This window comes from Heloderma suspectum, chromosome 5, assembly GCF_057233095.1.
Source record: "Heloderma suspectum isolate Gila_16-S chromosome 5, 16-S_ref, whole genome shotgun sequence".
In the NCBI taxonomy this organism is placed as follows: domain Eukaryota; kingdom Metazoa; phylum Chordata; class Lepidosauria; order Squamata; family Helodermatidae; genus Heloderma; species Heloderma suspectum.
In genome coordinates, this window is record NC_139462.1 from 23,960,532 (window position 1) to 23,981,670 (window position 21,139).

Sequence of the window (21,139 nt, forward strand, 5' to 3'; positions counted from 1 at the left end):
CGCATAGCTAGGGATGTCAGAGAATTCCGCCACAGATCTCTGTGAGGCTGAATGCCAGTGCATTCGGCCCCCCGAAATCCGTGGTGGAACGAACCCCACCACCACCCCGCCCCATGAAAGGTGCACGAAACGGAGCACTTACCTGCTGCCATTCGTGCTGCATTGCAAATGGTGGCCACATCTGCGGCCGCCGTTCGCTTCCTCATTATACCCGTGATAGGCTACATAAATAATTACGTAGCCTGTCACGGCTAATGCAGGGACGCCATTTGCATCCCTGCGGAGGCCGTGATAGGCTACGTAAGTATTTACGTAGCCTATCACGGAAAAAACAAACAAAACAGCAGACGCAAATGGCGTTTTTTAAAAAAAAACATCCAGAGCGGGGGAAAGGAGGGGGTAAAACTTAACAACCCCCTGCTCAATGCAGGAAGCCTGATTCCCAGGCGGTCGCCCATCCAACTACTGACCGGGACTGACCCCGCTTAGCATCCGAGATCAGACAAGCGTGTGCAGGAAAACAGCAGGAAAGCAGCACAGCGCTCAAGTGTGAACCAAGCTTGCGCATTCAATGAAGCACTGCAACGGGGAAAACGGGTGAGTGTGAATAATCATGTTTTAATGCGAGAGTGTTTAACCCGACGGGACACCGAATTCATTGAGATGGCGGATGCAATGTAGATCGGCCCTACATTTTATCTGTCCTGAATCTTCCACCAGTCAGCTTCATGGGTGACCCCGGGTTCTAGTCATATGAGAGAGGGAGAAAAATGTCTCCCTGTTCACTTTTTCCACATCATGCATAGTTTTGTACAGCTCTTTCATGTTTCCCCTTACTCACCTTTTTTCCAATTTAAACAATCCCAGCTGTTGTAAGCTTTCCTCATAGGGGAGGTGTTCCAGCCCCTTGATCATTTTAGTTGCCCTTTTCTGTACCTTTTCCAACTCTACACTATCCTTTATGAGGTGCACTGACCCAAACTGTACAGGAATGAGGACAGGAAGCATCAGACACTCATGCTTCCTGTTTTCTACACATCTTTATCCCTGAAGTTGCACTTGTACATCTTGCTCTTCCCCTTTTCATTATTTATTTATTGATTACTGCATTGCTGTCCCCCACACCATTCCACCCCACCCAAAATCTCCAAGGAGCATAAGGTGGTGTACATGGTTGTTTCTCCCTTTTATCCTCACAACATCCCTGTGAGGTAGGTTAAGCTCAGACTTAGTGGCTGGCCCAAGGACACCCAGTAAGCTTAATGGCTGGGGGGGGAGGATCTGAAGCTGGGTCTCCCAGTTCTAGTCTGGCAAAATGGAAGCGCGCACATCTCACCCCAGGAGGAGAAATTCAGCAGTATTGCAAATCAGTGCAAAGATAAGGAAATATGACTCATTTACTCACTTTTCCTCTCCTTCCTCGCCCACATCTCATAAAATATGAAGGTTTCCTTAGAACTGGGTTGTAAAAGGCCACACATTTTTGTCACGCATTTTTAATCCTAAAGGTTACCCAGGTTTAAAGGTCACACATTTTTAATCCTAAAGAAATACGTCGTCATTTCTTCCAGACCATTTTTTAATAAAATGGATTGGTTGAACCTTAACAGTGGTCAATCTTGTTCAAAAAATAGATTGGAACATAGTTTTGCAACACAATTTTAGGAGAGCATTCTCATAAGCCTGTGTTATTCCATGTATTTTACTACATTTTTAATTGACCTGTAGATATAGTAAGCATTGCGGATTTCAGTTGATAACCTATTCTGTCTTTTTTAAACCAGTGATTTGCATGCTTATCTGTACACTAAAGTACATTAAAAGTACTTTAGTGTACAGATAACTGTGCAAATCAGCATTTAAAAGAAGATAAAAGTAGGTTATCAACTGAAAGATCTGAATTAAGATTTTCATATTTGAAGCAGCCCTAAAGTTTAGATCAAAATGCCGCCAACGATCACTTTAAAAACTAACCGATTTTGGCAGCAATCCTATAGCCACTTACCTGGGAGTAAGTACCACTGAACTCAATGGGACTTACTTTTGAGTAGATGTGCAAAGGTTTATGTTATTACTGTGGCAGAATAAGCCTGTTAGTATTTAAGGTGTCACAAAATTACTCCTATTTTCTGCTTTTTCTTTGCAAGGAGTTCAATGGAATTTGTGGGTAGGAAATGCAGGATTTTTTTAAAGGTTATTTTAACTGCACACCTACACAGCTGCGCGCCTGTGAGTAACCACACCATTTAGTTTTAAACCTGCATTCCCTCACATCTGTGAAAGTACTCACATAGTTATTATCCTAAAAAAAAAAAAAATCAAAGTAACAGCAAGAGGGGAAGTCACTTCTGTGTCCCAAAGCAGAAGAGACAATATTCTCAGGTACCTGAAAAAACATTTATTATGCCTAATGTGTTTTGGAAAGGACTTTCTCTTCTCAAGAGCCACTTATCTTTCTCCAAATATGTCACAAAGAATCCTTCCAATGCTTCTTCTGTCTTAAATTTCTCCTTGATAGCCCTTCAGATAGAGGACTGCTCTTTGTAAAGTAGGACAAATGACCACCCTAGTTGCAGAGCAGATGAGAATGGACTGGTTCACACAACACGACAGCCCATCATGGGTTAAATAACCCACGGTCTATTGTAGAGTTGTGCGATGGTTGTTTGTCCTTCAAATAACCCCTGACAGCTGGATTCAAACAACAACAGTATGGGGGTTGCATATTCATAATGGCAGCTGGCACCTGCCACAGCTCCTTTAAGGTTAATTAACTCAAAATGGGCTGTCATGTCATGTGAACCAGGTCAATATCTGTACTTGGCCCTGCACTTGGTATATTTTTTTTCTTATGATGGAGATTGAGAGGATTTTGACCAGGGATGGATTATCTAACAGGCTAACATGGCCCTGACTAAGAAAGGCCTGTGAGTTTTCATGATACAGCCTATTGTGGGCACACGGACACTCTAATGGGGGGGGGGGTCTTACTATTGAGGATCCCTGGAAGAGGCAATTTAAAGATGGGGGGGATCAGGGTCAACCCAAGACATTTTGGTGGCTGAGGTGAAGAACAAGATGGCGCCCCTTCCAATTCTATGTTCAAAAGCTGACTGGACTGGCAGATGAATCTGTCTTCAACAGTGATGGTGGGACAGTGTCCCACGGTTTGAGGAGTTGTGCACCATACACTCAAATCAGCCCTGTTCACACCACTAGTGAATGTGTGGAGGAGAGGCAAACAAGGGAGGAAATCCAATGTAAGTCCTACTTAGAGTAGACCCATTGAAATGAATGGGACTTAAGTTAGTCATGACTAAGTTAAGTCCTATTCATTTCAGTGGGTCTACTCTAAGTAGGACTTATGTTGGATTTTACCCAGGATCACATCTGCTATCCCTGCTCCTGACCTCCATGTCTGCACTTGCTCTTCCAAAAAAGCCTGTTCAGAAAACCAGATGAACAGGTGGAGGCTGAGTGTGAAGAGAATGGGTGCACGCACACCTGACCCATGTGTTCACTGGTCTTGTGAATAGGCCTGCAGCCAGGGCCATCTTAAGACATTTCGCTGCCTCAGGCAAAGAACAAAAGGATGCCCCCTCCAATTCCATGTAACGTGAACCACTTGGGGATTTTAATATATTAAGCGGTGTAGACGTTTTTGAATAAATGAATGAATGAATGAATGAATGAATGAATGCTGACTGGACTGGCAGATGAATCTGTCTTCAGCACTGATGGTGGGACAGTGTCCTCCACTGCACCCAAAGGCAGCAGACTAACATAGGGGGCACAGAGCAGGCCCCTTGGCACACCGCTGGTTCCTCCAACACTTGCTTCCGCCTCCCAGCATCTGCCACTTGAGGCGACTCCCTCACTCTGCCTAATGGTAGGGCTGGCCCTGCAGGGAATATATTGTGGCTAGAACGTTTGCAGACAAGAAGAACATGGGAAGCTGCCATATACCAGGTCAGATCTAGCCCAGTATTGTTTTCTTTGCCTGTCAGTGGCTCAGGCAAAGAAGAAGCTGCCATCACCTGCAACTGGATCTTTTCAACTGGAAATGCCGGGGATTGAGCCTGAGGCCTTCTGCATGCAAAGTAGGTGCTCTACCACTGAACTACAGATACATACAGCCCCTTCCCACTTGCTCATCAGACACAGGTGGGGACTCACCAGAACACCTTGGTTTGTCCTTTGATATTTAACTCATTGGCCAGGGGTGGGATGGAGAGGGAAGCAGGGGAATCTTTCATAAAGTTCTCCAAATATAGTGGTGGATTTCTTTTCCCATGTGGTGTTCCCACCATTGACGTAGCTCTCAAGTTATGAACGAGTACAGGTTGTACTTGGAAAAACAGGCCAGGGAGCATTTTGCTGCAGTATCAGACTGATCATCAACCCAGCTGTTGCTCCTTTCCCCCCACCATTTTATTTAAACATTAATTGATGTGGGAGGAAAACTCTTCAGATCACTGAAGGGATGGTTTCTCTGATCTTCCATCTGTACTGTTACCCAGCCTCAGACCATCCAAAGCTCCGTCTGCTCTCCCCATCTGGAACTTGGACTGTGACATCAATTGCCAGGGACCCGGAGAGATTGCCATAAACCAAGGGCAGGCAGAAGGTAGATTGGGACCTCCTGGTAAATATCCAGGTGATTTGCAGTAGATCAGCAAAGGGCTTCCAACTGCCAAGGGTGGAACAATATAGGCAACTAAAATCAAGGAAGCTTGGGGGGAAACAGGAGTAGATGCTTGCTAGCTGACTGTAGGCCAGTTGTCCTCTCTCATCCTCACCTACTTTGCAGGGTTGTTGTGTGCAAGCAGGCCCAAGGCATTTTGCTGCCTGAGGCAAAGGACAAGATGGAGTCCCTTCCCCCATTCCATGTACAGAAGCTGACTGGACTTCACAGTGGTGGTGTGTATTTGGACAGTGTCCTCCACCGCACCTCACAGCAACAGGATAGCTTAGGGGGTACGGGGTGTGCCGTGTGCCCTGCTCCCCATTCCCCAGCATCTGCCACTGATACAGTTGTCTCACTTTGCCTAATGGTAGGGCTGGTCCTTCATGGACCATGGCAGAGTGTTACATGGCACTTGAGCATAAAAATATCAGATATATGCTATGATTCCATTCATTTATTTATTTAGTAGTGGGCCATAGGCCATTCACATATACAAAACAACTAAACTGCTAAAACATATTAGGGCAGATACAACATGAGGTCAAAATCTAAAATGGTTAACACTGAAATATATTCACAACATATTATTTAAAATTCATTTAAAATAGACTACTTCCACGTTTACATAAATTATGATCTGAAAATTAAAACAGCCAAAAGACCATTAAAACAAGGCATCCCCAAAACAGTCAACTGCATTGCCAGAAACGAATTTTGCACGAATTTTCGATGCTGCCAAAGCAATGAGAAAGACCTTGTGAGTTATGATGGGATCTGTATCAGACAAAAGATAGAAAATCTCTGCACTATGTTTCCATGGGAGCACAGAAGGTGGTATGGGCTGCAAAATTCAGATTTCATTTTCTAACTTTTATGGCTATAAAGTAGGTGTAGGTGTGGGTGTGGGTGCATGCGTGCGCACACACACACACACACACATACAGCCTTTTTAGTGGCCCTGCTACCCTGGGATCTTCCTGAGAGCATGATTTTGCTTTAAAACAAGAATTGTGAGGGTTTTTTGCCACCATTGCACTGTACCACCAAATTTCAGCAGCAAATTTAGCGGTGTGAGGGCAGGGAGCAGCCCCCAGCAGGTTCTGGGGGGAAGCTGGCCCACCCCTGCTATAAAGGCATGTCTGAAAGTGTGGGGGTGATGCCTGCTGACATCTTGAAAGCCAGAGAAGTGGACAAGATAGATTTCCAGCAGTTTCCATTGTCCCTGACCTTTCCCCGCAATTTGGAAAACTAAACTAAATGGTGCAAAAATAATTTTAAGGTACAGAATAAATTGTTCAAAATAGGAGAAAGGATGCAAATCTGCTCAGTTTGCATTATATCTAATATACAAGTAACAGAATCCCACTTTCCTTGGTGCAAAATTTGGATTGTGTGGCCGGAGAATTTTAACCTTTGCTTCCTGGAGCACCGTGGTCCCGATCCAAATCAGAAACATACATGTGTACATGAGAGACAAGCCTCAGCTACATGCAACACAATTCACGTAATGTGTAGCTTGACTCTGAACTGCACAGGGAACCTACGCAAGTACTGCAGGCTCCAAAACATGGAAGGGGCAAGGAGGACACAACGGAGGGGGTGAGACCAGCAAGCACAGCCCCTCTCTCCCTCCTGACAAGATTTGCACTGTGTGTCATTGAACGGCCAAATAAGGCTCCGTTGAACTTAATGGTCCTTACTTCTGATTAGATACGCCTAGGATTGCACGGTTATTCTCTGATTCCCTATCCCAAAAAATAATACACCTTTTAACACTTTTTAAACCTTTGGCATTGCTTTTGAATAGACCCCAAGCTTTTTGGGTTGGTGAGCACATTCGAAATGCTGAGAGAAAGTTGTGGGCACTCTTGTAAAATGGCCACCGTGGAGGCGAGGCTTGCCCTTTCCTAAAATGGCTGCCATGGTAGGCATGGCCAATCATAAAACACTCATTTCCCAGAAGGCACACTGGGGAGACTAAAAGAAGACTAAGTTGCCCAAGAACCTAAGTACAAGGCAGAGGTGGGGTCTGAGCTCCCAAACCACTCTTTTGAACACAAAGATGGCACTTGAGGGCAGAATTTCACTTTGCAGCATGCCAGCATCCCAGTTTCTTAATTAAATAAAATGACATAAAAACCAGGAGAGCGGGGACCCTGGCAGGTGTCAAAGAGAGGTATCCACAGGCCCCAGGAATAGAGCATTTGTGGGGGCTGTTGTGCTGAAAAACCAACAGATCAAAACAACCCACTTTGATTTGAGCACAATGGCTTTGACACAATCGTTGTCACTGCAAGCAAGCCTTGGCTGTGGGAAGGGGTCATCTTCCTCATTGCCAACATGGACCTGAAAGGTAAGAAATAGGCCAAACAGAAAGAGAGAAGCAGGACGTTTTTGAATACAAGGTCATAAGAATGCTGAGCATTTGTCAGTGGTACTTTCAAGCATTCAGTGTGTTTTACAAGCATCATTTAGCTGTAATCCTTATCCTGAAAGGTAAATAAGTATTTTTTAGTCCCCCACCCCACCCAATTGTATATGGGGGGACTGAGAGCGAGAGAGACTGACTGGCTTGAGTTCACAGCAGAGGAGAGATTCAAACCCAATTGGTAGCCCAGTTTCTTAGGCACTCTGCTTGCTCTCAAGGCACTCATGGCGTTCTTATTGCATCAGCCATACTTTAAATCAACAGAGCCTCAATCTGATGATCTCTAGGCATCTGCGGCAAAACCAAATGCCAGTGAATGATTACCATGCCCTTTTATTGAACCACTAATACGCTCACACATTCAATAAACATATTTTCATCCATGAGAAATCTAAGTGCAATTATCAGTCGATCTCTCAAGAGAAAGGTGTTCCTTTACAGGCAACACACAAAAAGACGCGGTGTGCCCCTTAGAACCTCCTACATGTCACTGAATGAGCCATTTTGTGCCCCTTAAGTCCTACTCCATACTCAAACACAAATGCTAGATCAAGATAAGGGACCCCTTACCAGTAGCTTTTGTTTGTTTCGAAAGCCACCAAAGGGGGGGGGGAGCAAAGGAGAAATAGGAATGTGAGAAAGATGGTGATAAGGTACTCTTCTCTTTTAACTTCATGGGGATTATAGTGGGTTGATTTCTGGTGCAGGATTTAAATTCCAGAGAGCTGGAGGCATCAAGCAGAAGAAGAGGAGAGGAAAAGACTGAGCATCTTCCAGACAAGTCAGCTAAAGTTGCTTTGAGCTCCACTCTAAAAAGTTAACAGACTTTTTGGGAGATCTTCAGATCCAGGTAATGGGAACAATTCTTAGCATAACACTGTAGAGTGTTCAGCGCTATCCATACAACAACCCTGTAAGGAAGGCCAGTATCATTATCCCCAAATTGTTGAGGCTGAAAGGTGGCGGCTTCCCTAAGATCACCAAAAGAGGAGAGGTAAGATTTGAATCAGGGGCTTTGTGGATCAGTCTCTTAGCCATTAGACTGCACTAGCTTGCTTACTTATTTATGGAAAGGGCTCACCTTACCATGATGGCCCTTAAAGTGATTGCTTTGCCATCAGCACACTCCAGAGTGGGATCCTGCTTTTGCTCACCATCTCTTTCTCTCTTGTGCACGCTTGCTTACTCTCTTTTAATTAACTCTGTTCCTGAGAAGGTGGGTGTCACTTTGAGTTCTCCCTCAGGTGCACAGATGTCTAAGGGTCAACCATTGCTGGCTGGGGAATGCTGGAAGTTTTAGGACTTTTTTCTGTCTAAAAATGCATAGGGTTGTGCCCTAAGTCAATTACTCTTGTGCTTTTGTTAAAGTAAAAATACAAACAGAAGTGAGGGCTAGATGTGCCTGTTCTCATCTGATCTCAGAAGCTAAGCAGGGTCAGTCCTGGTTAGTACTTGGATGGGAGAGTGCCTGGGAATCAGGCTTCCTGCACTGAGCAGGGGGTTGGTCTCGATGGTGTAGGCCCCTTCCAACCCAATGATTATGTGATCTATGATTTCTTTGAATGCCATGCAAAACTGGCTGCTTTTACTTGCAGCACATGGGTCACGCAACTAGGGGTGTGTGAATCAGTATAACATGAGCTCAGCAAGGTCCTCCAAATTCCACCTCAAACCTCATTCCAACTCATCTCCATATTAGATTGAGAGCTCGGGGGGGCATACAAAAATTTGTGTGTACTTCATGCATATTTTTCCAAATGTACACATCAATTGTGCACCGTTTTAAACTGTATGCATTTCCCCCCATTGATTTAATTGTGGCTTCAATGGCTACTTGTCTTGATGGTTATGTGCTACCTCCAGAAGCAGAGGCAGTGAGCCTATGTACTCCAGTTGCTGGGGAACATGGGCGGAAGGGTGCTGTTGCACTCATGTCCGGCTTGTGCTTTCCTGGTTGACAGCTGGTTGGCCACTGTGTGAACAGAATGCTGGGCCAGATGGACCCTTGGTCTGATCCAGCAGGGCTCTTCTTATGCTCTTATGTGTTTGTGAACGTTCTTCAAAAGTAGGCATTTTTTCATGCAACACAAGCTCGGACCTGTATGGACTTTGACTGCATATTACATTCAGGTCCATGTTCAGATGTGAACTAGGTAAATTCTGGTCAAAAATGAAATGAAGCAAATTTCTCATACATCCCTATGCACAACTCCAGCAGGGAGCTGCTATGTACTCAATTTCAAAAGAGCTTCCCATTTAGCAAAGGTACTTCTACCATTTGATCATTCTGGCTGCCCTTTGGTGTACTTTTTCCAGCTCCGTGCAATCCTTTTTGAGATGGAGCAACCAGAACAGTATGTGGTATTCCAATTGTGACTGCACTATAGATGGATATTGTTATGCTTTGCCCACTACTCAGAGTGGTGAGATGTTCCAAGAGCACGATGTCTGCCTGGCTTTGGAAGGAAGAGGCTGGAACTGTTGAGTTCCCATGGCAAAATTTGCCTAATAAAGGGATTCCTTGAGTGACCAGCTGCGGTTTCTCAAAACTTGGTTTGTCAGAACTCTGTTCCTTTAAAATATTAATTACTTTAGCATGGTGTTTTTATTATTTTATCCTGTTTGCTGTTTACTGCTCAGAGATCTTTGGATGTGGAGCGGTAGACAAATACTGTAAATAAAGAAATGATAAATAAATGTGCCTGTCGAGACCTGTCCAACAGGTTTGCTGAATTTTAAGCAGCCCTTCTGGCTCGTTAATGCTTTCCAATCCAAGCCCCAAACTTACAATATAATGGTGGTCTGGGACTGACAATTTCGTTGACAATCTCTTCCCAAATAATCCATAACGTCACCTTAAAGATTAAAAAGGGTACAATCCTATGCATGTTTAGACAGAAAAAAGTCCTAAAAACTCCACGCTGGCTGGGGAATGCTGCGAGTTGTAGGATCCTTTTTTCTGTCTAAACATGCAAAGGATTGTTTTTTGATATTAATCTTTTTTATTGTGATTTTAACAAAACAAAAACAAATTGTGCAGAAAAAAAGGGGAGAAGACAAGAAATTACATGCATAGAAATATCAATATTCCATTAAATTTATTTATTTATTTATTTATTTATTTTCTATACCGCCCAATAGCCGAAGCTCTCTGGGCGGTTCACAAAAATTAAAAACCAAACACACAATAAAACAATTTAAAATATATAGAATATTAAAACCACAATATAACAATACAACCACAATAAAATCTAGCAGCAGTGCAGGAGTTTAAAATACAGATTTAAAACAGCAAAGATAAAAATTTAGAAAGCTAAAATGCCTGGGAAAATAAAAAGGTCTTCACCTGGCGCCGAAAGGAATACAACGTAGGCGCCAGGCGAACCTCACTAGGGAGCTCATTCCAGAGCCGGGGTGCCACAGCAGAAAAAGCCCTCCTCCTAGTAGCCACCTGCCTCACTTCCTTTGGCAGGGGCTCATGGAGAAGGGCCGCTGATGATGATCTTAAGGTCCGGGCAGGCACATATGGGAGGAGGCGATCCTTCAGGTAACCTGGCCCCAAGCCGTTAAGGGCTTTGAATGTTAACACCAGCACTTTGAATCGGGCCCAGAAATGGACTGGCAGCCAGTGCAGCTGGAAAAGTACTGGCGTAATATGAGCTCGCAGGCCAGTCCCTGTTAACAATCTTGCTGCCCTATTTTGGACCAGCTGAAGTTTCCGGACCGTTTTCAAAGGCAGCCCCACGTATAACGCATTGCAGTAATCCAGACGAGAAGTTATCAGAGCATGGATAACTGTAGCTAGGCTATCTCTGTCCAGATAAGGGCGTAGTTGGTATACCAGCCTAAGCTGATAAAAAGTGCTCCGCGCCACTGAGTTCACCTGTGCCTCAAGTGACAGTTCTGGATCCAAGAGCACCCCCAAACTACGAACCTGATCCTTTAGGGGGAGTGCAACCCCCTCCAGAACAGGTTGAATATCACCTAGCCGGGCAGACGAAGCACCCACTAACAGTACCTCCGTCTTGTCTGGATTGAGTTTCAGTTTATTGGCCCTCATCCAGTCCATTACCGTGCCCAGGCACTGATTCAGAACAGCCACTGCCTCACCTGGTTTTGATGAGAAAGAGAGGTAGAGCTGGGTGTCATCTGCATATTGATGGCACCTCAGCCCACACCTCCGGATAACCTCCCCCAGCAGTTTCATGTAGATGTTAAACAGCATGGGGGATAAAATAGAGCCCTGTGGAACCCCATGGCACAATTGCCATGGCACAGAGCAATAATCCCCCAGCACCACCTTCTGGAATTGGCCATCCAAGTAGGAGCGGAACCACTGTAGTGCAGTGCCTCCAACTCCTAACCCAGACAACCTATCCAGAAGGATACCATGGTCGGTGGTATCGAAAGCCACTGAGAGGTCCAGGAGAATCAACAGGGTCGCACTCCCCCTGTCCCTCTCCTGGCAGAGGTCATCCCACAGGGCGACCAAGGCAGTTTCCATTCCAAAACCAGGCCTGAAGCCCGATTGAAATGGATCTAGATAATCCGTTTCATTCAAGAGTGCCTGGAGCTGTCCTACAACCACCCGCTCAAGCACCTTGCCCAGGAAGGGGATGTTGGCCACTGGCCTATAATTGCTAACGTCCTCTGGGTCCAGGTTAGGCTTTTTCAGGAGTGGTCTAATTACCGCCTCTTTTAAAGCGGCAGGCACCACTCCCTCTCTCAAGGAGGAATTTACAACCTCCTGGACCCAGCCGGACAACCCCTCCTTGTTTGATTTAATAAGCCATGAAGGGCAAGGGTCAACAAATTTGTTGTTGTTCAGTCGTTCAGTCGTGTCCGACTCTTCGTGACCCCATGGACCATAGCACACCAGGCCTTCCTGTCCTGCGCTCTCTCCCGGAGCGTGCTCAAGTCCATATTCATTGCATCAGTGATGCTATCTAGCCATCTCATCCTCTGCCGTCCCCTTCTCCTTTTGCCTTCAGTCTTTCCCAGCATCAGGGTCTTTTCCAGAGAGTTTTCTCTTCGCATTAGGTGGCCAAAATATTTGCGCTTCAGCTTCAGTATCTGTCCTTCCAATGAGCACTCAGGGTTGACAACATTCTAAAACAAACAAACAAAACAAGGGATTATGCATAAGCTTCAAGAAAAGCCAACCAACCATCTATACATTTATCTATGTGCGAGTGGTGCCTACCACCCATTCTCATGCATAGCGTTGTGCCCTAAATGTTTTATGGCATAAGCTTTTGTGGACTGGAGTCCACTTCATCAGGTGCCGTGGAAGAAATATGTTAGTTCTTAAAACACTACAGGACTCCTTGTTGCTTTTGCAGCAACCGACGAACAAGGCCGCCCTTCTGAATGGTTTTCTCAGTGTATAGAAGAAAATATAAATGTTTAGCATTGCTAAGTAGAGACTTTGTGTCCTTCAAAGCATTGTTGTGCGTATCGCATATTATACATGTGCTTGAGTACATGGGTAAGTGCACACTATACATTTACTTGAAGTAAAGGTCTTCAACATTTGATTATTAATTAGTTAGTATATATCTATGCACTTTTTGTTTTCACATGCAGTTGTTCTTATGGTCCATTGATTTGCTCTGTTTGGTATAAATTACGGTGATATCTTTGCCCTTGGTATGCAAGCACAGGTATCTCTTTTGCCCCTCTGTCATCTCTGGTCAATCAGGTTTTGCAGATTATTGAAACACAGCATTTAAAAAAGCCTGCAAGACCTAGAACCTTTCTACATGAGGCTTTTATTGTGCACTCATAATTCTTTACTCACTGTAGTTTGCAGGTCTTTTACATGACATCAACATTCTCCAGGGCCTCTCCCATTCTTTGCAACCATTACTGCAGGGGGTTTTTTCCTAACAAGGAAAGTCTACTATTATTTAGAAAATGTGTTATAAAGCCCTGTGTAATTGTGTAATTCCACTATACCACAGTGCCCTCTAGTGGTTATATAATGAAACATATAGAAAGGCAGAGAAAGAAAAATCCCAGAAAAAAGCACGTGTAAAGGAGCTGACCTTAATCCCGCAAAGAATCTGGAAGCAGAAGCCTCCTTAAAGGTGCAGAAGAACAGCCTCATGTAGAAATGCCCCTATTTACCAGAGGCAATAATGGGATGACTGAATACAGTATGGGCAATGCTGCCAGCCTCATATTTATGTGCATATTTATTTGAAGTACTTTTACACCTTTCCATAGCCAAATAGGGTCCCAGGGCAGCTTACATTCTAATCAATTAAGCAAGACAGTCCCTATGCACAGGCTTACAGTCTAAAAAGACATGGCACACAAGGGAAAAGGAATGAGGAGGGAGGAGGGAGAGAAAAAATTAGTTCTTTCAGCAGGACTGGTGGAATGGGCCTGTTTCCCCTTCTCATCTCCCTCAATGCAGCCTGCTGGAATGGCTGCTGGTGGTAACAGTTGAGAGAGGAGGAACCATCATGGGGGAGCTCTCATACACCATCCACACTCTGGAAAAGCCACCCTTTGTCTCACTGCCTCCATCTATCCAGCTTGTTCCTCTGTTGTTGATGGTTCAGCACTGATTGGCAGTGTGTGATAGCAATATAGAGACAAAGGGAAAGAGAGTGACCTAGTCACCCCAAGAGCATCCTATAAAAGTCAACCCAAAACCATAAGGAGCAGCAAGAAAGAAAAGTTCTAGCAGTTTTGCAATCTGCCTGCCATTTCATTTGGTTTGAACATGTATCCCATTACAAAATACTCTCCAGGGAATCTGTCATAATGAAGACTGCCGTGATGTGCTGGTGCCTTTTCAGCATCGCCTTGGCTTTGCCAGTAAGTACGTGAATCAGCCAATGACAGTAACTTTGTCTCAATGAGTGGATAGTAGAGAATCTGTCCTTACCAGACATTTTCCACTTTCTCTCTTCTCCAGGTCCCTCAATCACCACATGCTAATGATTTGTGGGAATTGGAAATAAAGCAGGTACGTAAAGCATTTCCTCCATTGACCTCCCTTGGAAAAAGAAGCATGGGTAGAGAAAGGTTGCATTGGGCAGGCATAGATCAATGCCAATGGGTATAAACCAGGGCTGTTGAACCCTCAGGGCTACCAATCTAGCTCTATGGGGTTCTCTTGATAGCTATATGCCCACTTCTCCTGGCCCCTTCTCCTTTTTGCTGACTGCCAATGATCTGATGGTTTCCCAGCTTTGCACAGTTTTTCTCCCCATTCTAAAAGATTTAAATTGATGGGAATTATTTAGTATTGATGCCCCCTGTTATAAAGGCAGTTAGCAGAGAAAAACAAAACAAAAGGAAAAACAGAAAGAGTGTTTACCAGGCCCACACATACCCAAAGCTAAAAAGGAGACCACACCCTTTTGGTCTTCTTTTGGGGGGGGAGCACAAGGAACAAATCACAGGAAACCACACTGTAGGCTATAGAGATCCTAAGGCTAGCTGTGATCTAAATTCCCATGCATTAACTAATTGTAACACTGCCCCTTTCCAGTAACTTGCAGACAAGGTTGCAAAATTCCCAACAGAACTGGCTCTCCTAAGGTTTAGTCACTAGCCATAAGAGCTTTAAGTTAAAATATGCTGGCATTTTAGGTATTTTGTGCCCACCCCTTTTGCCTTTGGTCCACCCCCTTTGCATTTGGCCCTGCCCACCACTGGAATGCAGCTCCAGAAAGCTTCTCTGAAACTAAATTCAGCCCTTGGGTTGAAGAGGTTCAATACCCCTGGTATAAACTCTAAGCACCCTAATCCAATGGGTCGAGTTCAGCTGCAGTACGGCAAATGTTAACAATAATGTTTAACGTGTGTATAGCCCTACGAAGGATCTGCAACAGGGGTGGGCAGTCTCCAGCTCTACAGCTGCATGTGGCCTGCAGCTTAATTTCAAAAGCCCTCGGTGTGCTATCAGTTCAGGCTCCTGGCAAGAGCGATACATCAACTGGAGGCTGGTGGCTCCAATTTTGGTGACGCTGTGAGTCCACTCCGGGTTTCAGGCAGGACCAGGCAGAACTCTAAAGGAGCTATCCAATGTGCTGAATCCTATCCCCAAAATAGGTTCAGCACCTTAGATAGCTCCTTTAGAATTCTGCCTGGTTCTGACTGAAAACCGGAGTGGATGCACAGCCCCACCGAAATCAGAGCCACCAGCCTCCACTGGATCCATCCCTTCCCCGGCAGCCCACTTCTTGGGAATGAAGAGGAAGATAGAGAAAAGGGGATGGCAGAAAGGGAGAGAAAAGAGAGTAGCAGAAAGATGAAAAAAGGGAAACTGAGGGATTTCGGCTGTGGCCCTACCCACCACTGGCTTTGGCTAGGGATGTACGAAAGTCGCTTACCTTTTCGCAGCTTGGCTTCGCGGTGGGGGGGAAGCGCTTCGCTTCTCCCCCCGAAGTTCAGGCGAGGGGGGAGGCGTCCCGCCTCGCCCGGCTGAAATTCAGGCCGGGGAGAAGCGCCCCGTCTCCCCGGCCGCGAAACAAAAAGTGAAAAAAAAAAACCCATGATAGGCTATGTTACGATTAAAGTAGCCTATCATGGCTAGATTTCCAAAGTCAGCCGTGATAGGCTACGTTAATTGTCACATAGCCTATCACGGGTGACTTTGGGGGGGGGGAAGCGCATACGCAAATGGCGGCGGCCCATGGGCGCCGCCATTTGCGTTCCTTATTTTGGCACGTCTAGTCTACGTAAAGATTTACGTAGACTACGGTGAAAATAAGGGCAATGCAAATAGCGTTTTTTTACTTTATTTTGTAATGGCGGCGGCAGCCGGTCGGAAGACCAGCCGCTGCCCCCGCCCCCACCGAAACGCCTCTGAACCGCCGCTGGGACCCGCCACCGGGAGGGACATTCGCAGGAGGTAAGTCCCATCCCGGGGGGGGGGGGGCGGAGAATTTCACCGCCAATTTCGGGGGACCGAATGCGTTGGCATTCGGCCTCACCGAGATTCGTGGAGAAATTCTCAGAAATTCTCCGCCATCCCTAGCTTTGGCCCTGCTCACCGCCAATGTGCCATCCCCACCTGATTACCCACGAGGCAACGTGGACCTCCCCTGATCTTTAGGATGCAGTTATCATCACTGGTGTATGAAGATGTCTAACTTCTGGGACACCTATTACCTGATAGACATGACGCATGCAATAAGTGTCACCTTGGTTCTTTTTCCATTTTAAGGAAGCTGAGATTGATCCTTGTTGCCATACCCTAGAAGCTCTAGCAATCACTCTAGCTAAACCAGTACAGAAAGGATACATATGACCTTTCAAACACTTCTTACAATATGATTTCTGTTTCCAGGGCTCTCGTTCTTTAAATGTGAGCCATGACACCAATGAACAAAAGGTAAAAATGATACCCTTCACTACTTTGGGGGCTTTCCACTAATTCAGTTTAGAGTACAATTAGTATTGTACCATTTTTCATGATCGCATTCATGCTTTGACTGGCCTTATAATAGATATCACTTGGAATAGAAATGTTTTTAATGGGGTCGGTTCACTCGTTTAGCAGTGAGGTGTGGAGTGTTGAACAAGGATGATGGGATTCATCCTACTTACTTTACTCTAGAAGCTTAAGCAGGAGCACCAACTAAACTAGTATTTCAAGTTTCCTCCCCAATGAACTAATATGAGCTGGCCTACTATGGGAAAATAGTATTACTATTTTAATAGTAAAATATTAATATTAATAGTAATAGTAATAGAAAATAGTAATACTACAGCCGACAGGAAGCTCTGGTGTGGGCTGGTCCATGAAGTCACGAAGAGTCGGAAGCAACTGACCGAATAAACAACAAACTATGGGAAAGACAACATTGTACAAAGACCATTTGACTTTTCAAACAATATTATTTGATTTATGTTTTCAGGGCTCTCCTTCGTCAGATGTGAGCCACGACACCGAAGAAGAAAAGGTAAAAAAAAAAATCCCCATATTTTTCAGAACATTTGGGGCATTCCACTAATTCAGTTTATTGTACATTTTTTCACAATGCTTTGACTGGCCCAATAATAGATATCATTTGGAAAAGTAATGTTTTTAATAGGATCAGTTTACTCATTCAGTGGTGAGTAGGGAAGCTGGAGAAATCTGAGATGGACTAAAATGAGTTTGGATTTCTAAGAACCTGACCTGCGGCATTCACTGTGGACTGGTCCCCTCAGGCTGTGTGGAGTCCGTAGACTTTTAGATCCACAACATCTTTTTAATAAGGGTTTGTCTAATTTGCATAATTGTTGGTGATGTAATACACCTGATGCTTCTTTTATCCATATGTTTTGACAATGCCCAACGGTCTCCTCCTTTTGGGAGGAGATCAAAATACGGATAAACTTTGTACTGGAACTCTCTGTAATATTGAATGCTGTACATGCCCTCCCAAACTATTTACCGGTTTCTTGGAAGTTAACGTATGGCCAGCACAAATGGATTTTCCAAGCCCTTTTGACAGCCAAAACACTGATATTACAACTTTGGATGGACATATGTTCACCTCCTATAATGCAATGGATTGAGGACCATTTGAATGGGTGGTATATAGGCACCATTCGCTAATGGATAAATATATGGATATTTGGTCTGCTTTTCTTGACGCATAATCTCTTGTCTTTTTTAGAATGTTGCATTTAATGGAACACTGATATTTTTATACATGTAATTTCTTTTTTCTTTCCTTTTTTCTCTTCATGATTTGTTTTGTTAAATACAAATAAAAAGCTTAATACAAAAAAAGAAAGAAAAGATACATATGACCTTTCAAACACTACTATATGGTTTCTGTTTTCAGGGCTCTTATTCTTCAAATGTGAGCCATGATACCAAAGAACAAAAGGTAAAAGCTATACCCCGCACTACTTACGTTTATTGTACATTTTTCACAATGCTGTGATTAGCTCTATTATAGAGATCACTTAATACTAGGGGTTTTTAGTGGGGTTGGTTCACTCATTTGGCAGTGAGGCACAAAGCGTTGAGTAAGGATGCTGCAATTGTTCTACTCCCCATACCCAGGAAGCTCACACAGTCGCAATCACCCAACTGATAGTGATATGTCAAGTTTTCTTCTCACTGAACATTAAAGTCACTGAACAAACTCCTTACTGAGCACATTAGAAAGAAAACATCAAACAAAAATGATTAAATATGATTTCCCACACACTTGTGTTTGATAATTGTTTTCAGAACTCTCATTCTTCAGATTTGAGTTATGACACCAATGAAGAAAAGGTAAAATGGATAATATTTACACATTTGGGATTTCCCATTAATTCAGTTTATCATTACAAATTTTCAAAATGCTTCAGCTGGCCTTATTATACATAATACTCAATACTAATGCTTCTGATGGAGTGAGTTCATTCATTCTACTGTGAGTCAGGACATGACAGTTCAGTGATAATGCCAAACCATGGTTTGGTGCTACATCGGGATAGGCAACAAGGTGCCCATGGACACTTTTCTTGGCATCCACTGAGGCACTGTACCCCTCCTGATTTTTATTTTAAAAGGACTTTAAAATAAATTACTGGCAGCTGGGATCACTTCAAAGCAATGTGAGGGCCTCCAGCTGCGGCCATCTTTCTTTCTCCTGAAGGCCTCTGGGTTGCACATGGGGCTCAGAGACATTCTTAGAAAATGAAGATGATGGGCAGATGCAGGCCAACACTTTCCTCTGCAGTGCATCCAACCACCAAGAAAAAGAAAGAGAGACAGAAAGGGACCCTCTCACCATAGAGGGGAAGACCTGTGCTCCTGCTTACTCCACTATCCAGGTGCTAACAGTTGATGGGCAACTTCAAGGCCCCTACACTCCCTTTTAATGGTTAAGTTTAAACTGGGCTTTGACTGGTCAGGCTTTCAAATAGAGGACGCCCTCTGACAGCTCATCAAATAGAGGGCTGTCTTCTGTCAAGTAGGACACATGTCCATCCAACATATGAGTCACTTTCCTGAGGCAGAAGGTGATGGGAACAGATGCAAACATTCTGTTGCTGAAGTTATAAGTCTGTCCCAAGGCTTTAAAGGGGTTTGGGGGGGGGAAGGTTACATAGACCTCAATATATCAAGAAAGCAAGTCTTTTCTACGTATTTATGTTCTTAAAAAGGAATTCCTTCGTGCTGTAAAGTGCTGTTTATTGATGCAATGTGTCATGTAGAAACATATGGATCCCAGAAGGCTGGGATCCTGGCCTTCCAGATCCCAGAAGGCCAGGATCTCTTCTTGATCATCCCAGAATGCAGGACATGGAATAATGGGCTCAAGTTACAGGAAGCCAGATTCCGGCTGAACATCAGGAAAAACTTCCTGACTGTTAAGAGCAATACGACAATGGAACCCATTACCTAGGGAGGTAGTGGGCTCTCCCACACTGGAGGCATTCAAGATGAGGCTGGACAGCCATCTGTCGTGGATGCTGTGACTTGGATTCCTGCATTGAGCAGGGGGTTGGACTTAGGGATGTTGGAGAATTCCGCGATGGACTCCAGTGAGGCCGGATTCTTTAGAAGTCCATGGCAGAACGGGGCGATCCCTCCCGCCACCCCGCGGAATCCCCCTGGGATGGAGCCTACCTGGCTGCGGCGGCTCTGGGTCGTCTTCCGGCCGCTGCCGGGCTGTGGCCACAAATGGCGGGCACTAAGCCATTTGCGTCCCTGCCAAACCGTGATAGGCTACGTAAGTATCAACGTAGCTTATCACGGCAAAAGGCAGGGATGCAAATGGTGTAGCGGCCGCCATTTGCATTCCTGCCTTTTGCCGTGATAAGCTACATAGATACTTAAGTAGCCTATCACAGCCTACTCAAGGACGCAAATGGCGGCCGCTACAGCGGCCGCCATGCAGCTCTATGGAGTCGCCATGGAGCAGAGCCGGCTGGGGAGGATTCCGGGGGGAGGGACAGAGCGCCTCCCCCCACTGCAGATGCCCATCAGTGGAGCAAGGTAAGGGATTCGTCCATCCCTAGTTGGACTCGATGGCCTTGTAGGCCCCTTCCAACCCTACTATTCTATGATTCTATGTGTCAAGGTGTTGCTATTTATCTTTCTCATAACACAGTGTCAGGAGCACCCTGGTGGCCTCTTTCAGTCTACTCCAATAGCTAACTCAAGACACAGACAAAAGGATTCTTTTCAAGAATTTAATCCTTTTACAACTTAATGACTCTTTCAGATGCTAATCACCAGTGACTAAACAAAGAACAGCAGAGTAGCCTATGCTCCAGGTTAGGCAGTTGATCCCCATTTGAAGGAGAATCACGGGAAGACCCTGAACTTATTGGCTAGGGAGAGATCCTCCCTCTTTCCCTTGGGTCCTCGGGACGCGACCGTTGCTTGCGCACCAAACGAGCGCTATGCCTCCTTTCCACGCCCTCCATCTGTCGTTGTTCCCTGCGTCTGCGCCGAGCGTCCAGCATGCCCCCCTCCAGTGTTCTCTCACTGCCAGGGTCACTATCTATCCCAGGAATGGTGGCAGGAGGAATCTCTGCCAGCTGCAGTGCCTGTGAGAGATGAGCGCGCTCCTCTCCCACGGATTGCTCTTCCTCCTCAGAATCAGAACTGCTCTGGGGTTCTATCAGCTCAGTTTCCACTCTGACATCATCCCCGCTCCCATGAGGCCCCCCCCTCGTGCTCCTCCCCTTGGGCCCCAGGTTAAGCCCCCCTCCCGCACTCTCTCGCTGCCAGGGTCACTATCTATCTCAGGAATGCCGGCAGGAGGAATCTCTGCCAGCTGCTGTGCCTGTGAGAGATGAGCGCGCTCCTCTCCCACGGATTGCTGTTCCTCCTCAGAATCAGAACTGCTCTGGGGTTCTATCGGCTCAGTTTCCACCCTGACACACAGAACCTCAACACACACACAATATGCTGGTACAGCAAGCTAATGCTCCCAGTGAACTACTGTGAGAAAGACAATATACAGACAGCATATGACTTTTTGAACAATATTAACTGATTATTGTTTTCAGGGCTCTCTTTCTTCAAGTGTGAGCCATGACACCAGTGAACAAAGGTTTTC